This window comes from Peromyscus eremicus, chromosome 7 (assembly GCF_949786415.1).
Source record: "Peromyscus eremicus chromosome 7, PerEre_H2_v1, whole genome shotgun sequence".
In the NCBI taxonomy this organism is placed as follows: Eukaryota; Metazoa; Chordata; class Mammalia; order Rodentia; family Cricetidae; genus Peromyscus; species Peromyscus eremicus.
Window position 1 is genome coordinate 34,427,777 of NC_081422.1, and position 6,983 is coordinate 34,434,759.

Consider the following 6,983-nt stretch of genomic DNA (forward strand, 5'->3'; position numbering starts at 1 on the left):
AAGCTGGCAGAGATCATCTGTTCCAGACCTTTTGGCTAGGAAAGAGCAGCCCCTAGATTAACCAATGGCATGAGAAAGCAAGATATTTCTTAGGTGCATTTAGAGAATGTTTTCATTAACCAGGCTTCCAGACATGACAATCCAAATGAGAGTTAATGGGGCCTCGTGATGGCTTTGTGGGATGAAAGCAAGGCAGAAATAGCAACTCATGGCCTGCTTTGCAGGTTAATAATTCCACAGCCTTCCACACCAATATTATATGTTTAGCACATAAACATACTAAACAGTTTCATTGTGACATTGTCATTTGTGAATGTGATATATTTTGATCATATTGATGTATATTACCTTTTCTTATTCCCTCCCACTCCTGCTAATCCTTGGCTCTTCTCAGCCCCCATTTTACTTTCGTGTCTCAGAGGGGCTACCCAGTGAGTTGCATCAGTGTGGCTTATAGGAACACGAGTGTCTTACCAGTGGCTGTACCACTGAAGGAAGTGTCTCTGCCCCATCAACCATTAACTGTAGATAAACAGAAAGGGATGGGAGCCCATGATTCGCTCCCCCATTCCGTGACAAAGTATTGAATGCTTGTATCACCAAGCTTGTGAACATAACCACATGCTGTGAGTTTAAGAGTGGAGTGCAACAGGCATTCATGCCAGAAGGTCAGTTTTCCTGACTGACCTTCCTTGCCTGTCCTTGGTATATAGACTTATTCTGCCCTTTGGTGATGCCCTGAGCCATGGAAGTAAGGTGGAGATGTACCATTTATGGGTGGCATTCAACAGGCATTTAATTCTCCATACTTGATCAGATACGAGTTTGTACTAACTTCTGGCCACTGCGAAAAGAAATTTCTCTGATCAAAACTGGCAACAGCATTAACATTTGAACATTTAGAAAGCAATTTGACAAGCACAACATACACATCTAGAAAAACAAAAAGAAAGAAAGCAGAAGCTTCTCCAGTAGGGCCTATGACCTCATCAGACACAGGTTTTTTTTTATTGAGTTTATGGTACCAGACTTGAATTCCTTCCTGTGGAATAGACCTCAGATCTAACCAGAAAGTGGTTAGTTATACCTATAACAGATTGACACTACTGCACCAGTAGGCTCATTCTGCCTGTTGAGTATCATTGTATACAGGTCCACAGATGAGTAAGACTGTTAATGACAATTGTCCCCATGTAGCCTGCATAGCATCTTCTGGCACTAAGAGGCTATCCAGCAGGAAGAACTTTTCCAGCCTCATGGGCAACCAACAGAAGTAGTAATTGCCTATGTTGCTTTGGGAGGAAAAGGGATCTTCCTTACCAATAACACACAGTAAGGTACCTTACACCTGAAAGATTTTTATATGATAACTTATGGTTTGGGTCTGAAGAAATGGCCCAGCACTTAAGAGCACTGGCTGCTGTTACAGAGAACCCAGGTTTGAATTCCAGATTATGACCACATGGCTGGTCATAACCATCTAAACTCCAGTCCCAGAGGATCTGGTGCCCTCTTCTGGCCTCACTGGGCACCATACACACATGTGGTACACAGGCACACACACAGGCAAAACACTCATACACATAAAATAAAATAATAACCTATGGCTTCTAGTACCCACATTCAAACTCCTTTGGGTTTTTATTTTACATTTTCGTTTACCTATCAAGTATCAGATTTCCTCATGACTTTTTCACACATTGTTATGTTTGATCTACATTCCCTACCACCTTCTCCCCCCATCTCCCTACCCCACCTTCCCTATGTCAAGCTCTCCTGACCAACATTCCACTTTCCAGTGACACATGGTTCCACTACTCCCTCTCACCTTAGAGTCTTCTCTTCCCTTTCTACTTTCCTAGAATCTACACACTTTTATTCCCATATAAAAATACACACATAAAAGAGAGAGAACATGTGGCATTTATTTTCTTCTGAGCATGGATTATACTTAATACTTTAGAATTTCATCCATTTTCCTGCAAATTCCTTACAACGGAATATAATTAATTCTATGTGTCTATGTACATTTTTCACTATCCATTCATCAGCTGATCGACATCTAAAATGACCCCATGCCCTTGAATAGAGCAGCAATGAACTGCTACTGGACAGGCATTATCTAGTCGGATAGCGACTTTGGAGGCATACGCCTAGGAGTGATATAGCTGGATCATGTGGAAGTTGCACTGTTAGTTTTATTTTTGAGAAACCTCAACGTCGAGTTCCATAGGAGCCATTCCAGTTCACAGTCCCGGGAGCAGTGTACAAGGGCTCTCCTTTCTTCATTTCCTCACCGACGTTTGTTGTCACTTGTTTTCTCAGTGACAAACATTGTGTCTGGGGTGAGCTAGAACCTCAAAGTAGTTTGCTTAAGATGTTTGTGTATGAATCTCTCTCTCTCTCTCTCTCTCTCTCTCTCTCTCTCTCTCTCTCTCTCTCTCTCTCTCTGTGTGTGTGTGTGTGTGTGTGTGTGTGTGTGTGTGTGTGTGTGTGTGCCTGCCTGCCTGCCTGCAGTGACCTGAAGAGGGTATCAGGTCCCCTAGATACCCCTAGTGTGAGTGGGTGATTGTAAGCCAGGTGACAGGTTCTGGGAACCAAAGTGAAGTTCTTTGCAAGAGTAGCAAGTGTTCTTAGCCACTGAGCCATCTCTCCAGCCTACCCTCCCCACCGAAAGTAGTTTTAATTTGCATTTCTCTGGTGGGTAAGGACATTGAACACATTTTAAGACATTTACTAATCATAGCATTATTTTGAGAGCCCTGTTCAGTTCCTTAGCACATCTGATTAGGTTATTTTCTTCTTGTTTCATATTTTGAGTTATATTCTATATATTCTGTATATATTTGTATATTCTGTGTACTAATACTCTGTCAGATGTACAGTTGGCAAAATTTTCCTCTAATTCTGGAGGGTATCTCTCCAATCAACAGTCCCCATTACTGTATAGAAGCTTGTAGTTATATGGTTGTCAACATTGTCCATCGTTGGCCATATTTCCTGAGCTACTACAGCCCTATTCAGAAAACTTCTGCCTATGTGTATGTCTTGAAGTGTTCTCCCTACTTATTGCTCTAGCAGTTTCAGAATTTCAGATGTCTTATGTTAAAGTTTTTAAACAACTTAGGGTTGATTTTTATGCAGGGTAAGAGCTAAGTTTCCCAGCAACATTTGTTTGAGATAACTGGCTTTTCTCACGTGCATATTTATTTTAAAAAATCATGTGACTGAAGCTGCCTATCCTTACATTTGGGACTTCCATTCTATTCCACTGCTCTACATTTCTGTTTGAGTGTCCGTATCATACTGCTTTTGTTACTATGGCTCTGTAGAATAACTTTAAATCATGCATGGCGATGCCTCTAGCAGTGTTCCTTTTGTTCAGCATTCTTTTTTCCTATCCTTGCTTTTGGGGCTTCCACATGAATTTTAAGATGATTTTTCTGTTCCTGTAAACTATGGCAATGGACATTTGATGGGGATTTCACTGAATCTGTAGACTGGTTTTGGTAGGGTGGCCATTTTCACAATGCTAATCCTTCCAACCCACAAGCATGGAAGGTCTTTCCATCTTCTTGTGTCTTCATCCATTTCCCTCTTCGGGATTTTAAAGTCGCTGTTATAAAAGTCTTTAACTTCTTTGTGTTTATTCCAACAGACTTTTTGAGGTTATTGTGAATGAGATTGTCTTCCCTGATTTCTTTCTCAGATGTTTCTGGTTGGTGAACAAGAAGACTGCTCATTTTTGTATGCTAATTTTATAGCCTGCCACGTTGAAAATGTTCATCAGCTCTAAGAGTTTACTAGTGGCGTTTCAGGGCATGTTGTATATAAACTCCTATCATCTGCACTTAAGGATATTTTGATCTTGTCCTATTTGTGTTCCTTTTATTTCTGTCTCTTGTTTTATTGTTCTAGCTAAGACCTTCAAGCACTATACTGAGTAAAAGCCAAGAGAATGGATACTCTTGTCTTATTCCTGGTCTTAGTGTAAATGTTTTCATTTTTATCTGCTAGCATGGTGCTGGTTGTAGGCTTGCCATATATAACCTTTATTATGTTTAGATATATTGCCCTCCATGCATAACATTTTCAGATCTGTTGGATTTTGTCAAAGCCTTTTCTGCATCTATCCAGGCAATCATGTGGTTTCTGTCCCTGAGTCTATTTGTGTGATGTATTTAGTGATTTGCCTGTGTTAAACCATTCCTGAAGATATAGAATGAGATCAACCTGATCATGAACAATGATCTTTTTAACATGTTCTTAAAATTTGGCTTGCAGGATATTGAGATTTTTTTAAATAATTTTTATTAGGTCTTTAATGATTTCATTCGATGTATTTTATCATATTCAAACTCCTCCCAGACCCACCCTTACCTTACCTACGCACACAAATGTGTGTGTGTGTGTGTGTGTGTGTGTGTGTTTGTTTCCTTTAAACCCAACAAATCCAATTTACACTACCCATATGCTTGAGTACGTGGCCATAAACTTGAATGTGGTTGACCTACCAGGGGCCACACCCTTAAAGAGAATTGACTCTCCCTCTTCCAACCACTATCAATTGCCAGTAGCTTCTCAACTGAGGGTGGGACTTCATGCACACCTTCTCTCTCCATACAGTGAATTGTCTCATTTGACCTTAGGCAAGTCTTACACATGCTGTCACAACCACTGTGTAATTTCCCTGCTGAGGCCAGAAAACACTGTTTTCTTGTCATCCACTTCCTCCAGCTCTTATAGTATTGCCATACCCTTTTCTGAAATGATCCCTGAGACTTGGGAAGAGAGCTGTGATAAAGATGTCCCACTTGAAGCTGGCCATTCCACACTCGCTAATTCTCCACATGTTGACCAACTGTGTTAGTAAGCGTGTTAATAACCATCTACAGCAAAAAGAAGATTCTCTGATCAGGGTTAAGATATATACTAATCTGGGGGTATAAGTCATTGGGAGTTGGTTTAATAGTGTGGTCCATTTAGCAGAGTAATAGCAGTAAGTTCTCCTCTAAGGCTTGTGACCTGTCCAGCCATAGGTTCTTGACCCCAGTAATGGTGGCTTCCAAGTATGGGTTTCACCTGGTGGAGTTGGCTCAATTCTGGACAGGAAGTGGTTAATTACTCCGATGATGTCCATGTCACTACTCCACCAGGAGGCCTGTCTCACCAAGTCAGTTCTTATTGTCACTCTCAGGATGCAAAGCCGGGTAAGACTGGTGATTTCTTCCGTTGAATACATATAACCTTGCAGCACTATGAAAACTAGCCAGTAGAGATAAAGCCTCCATGTCAGTTCCAGCTCAGTCTCCCCATGTTCTTTGGTTCAGGTATGTTGTATCTCCAGCAATCATGTCTACTGGCACATTTTGGAGGGAAATCGAGAGAACTGACAAGATTCTGTAATGTTTGGGGTCTACAGGACCTCCCTAGCCAACAACTGCAAAAGAGGTAATCCATTCCTAGCTCTGGACTTCTATTTGCCTGTAGTAGAGACAGTGTCACCACATTATAGAGTAACTCCTTTAAACTCTTTCGATATATGTGTATGTACATATTTTAGGAAATGTTTATAGTAGTAGGTTTTCATATGGCTCTTTTGAAAAGTCTTTAGTATTATTCATCCCTCCCAGTTTCCCTCTTTCACACTGTTCTTACATCTACCATCCCATTTAATCCTTCTTATCCATTATTTCCCTTTACCCTCTTTTTTTTTTCTTTTCAAGACAGGATTCTCTGTGTAGTTTTGGTGCCTGTTCTGGATCTCCCTCTGTAGACCAGGCTGGCCTTGAGCTCACAGAGATCCGCCTGGCTCTGCTTCCCAAGTGCTGGGATTAAAGGCCTGCACCACTGCCGCCCAGCCCCCTTTACCTTCTTATACCACCATGTTCCACCTCCTCTTCCTTGAAAGCCTCATCCCTTCTCATTAGAGCTTTACTAATTCCCTGACTTCTATGGATACTCAAAATGAAATATACATCTCTGAAGATTCCAAACTAACATTCACAAATGAGAGAAAATACATTGTCTTTCTGTGTCTAAGTTTTCTCCATCAGAATGATTGTTTCCAGCTCCTTCCTTCCATTTACCTATATTCTTTGGGAGACAGAAAAGTAAAAATAAAGGGTAAGGAGAGTGGGCCATTAAGATCATTCAGTGGTTGAAGGCACCTGCCACCAAACCTGACGACCTAAGTTCAATTCCCAAGGCCCACATGATGAAAGGAAAGAACTGACTTTTACAAGTTGTCCTCTGAACTTAGTCACCCAGGGAGAAGAATACAAACTACAAGAACAGCAACCATAGTAACCCAAGCCAGATACAGAAATATAATGAGGATCAGTTAACGCCGATTACTTCAGCACCCACAGAAGAAAATGCAAAAGAGTGTAGTGTAAGCTCTGAAGTTAAAAACTCCCTATCATAACAGTAATCATAATAATAAGTCAAGTAAATAAAGTAATGGTACAGGGAAAGGGGAAAGGAATTAAATAAAAATACAAAGAAAAATGTGAGAAAGAAAGCAGCAAGTGATTAAAATATGATTCTACAATAAAGAAAATTATGTAAATAAAGTTAGATAATAAGAATAATACAATACTAAAGATACAGTGATAAGGGAGGGGAGAAAATGGGTAAAAGTTTCAAAATGTGACAAAGAAATGAAGAAACCCTAGTGCTGCTAGAAGCAGAGAACATGAGTCAGGGAGGCAGCTGTGGAGGCCAAGCCACATGCTGGTCAGACACGCATTAATAATATTACTACTTCATTATTTTCCCTTTATTAACTTGTCATTTGTACTTTAAAAACACTGTCTTAGTGGTTACCCTAGACATCACAATACATACTGCTGTCTCCTGGTCTTAAAAATCAGAATAGTCCTTCACCTCCTCTTCAGTAATGCCTAAGCTGCAAGCATTTTAAATTTCATCTGTTCTCTCCATCTCAAGTGTTACTGCTGTCATGTATTTTCATGAGACAT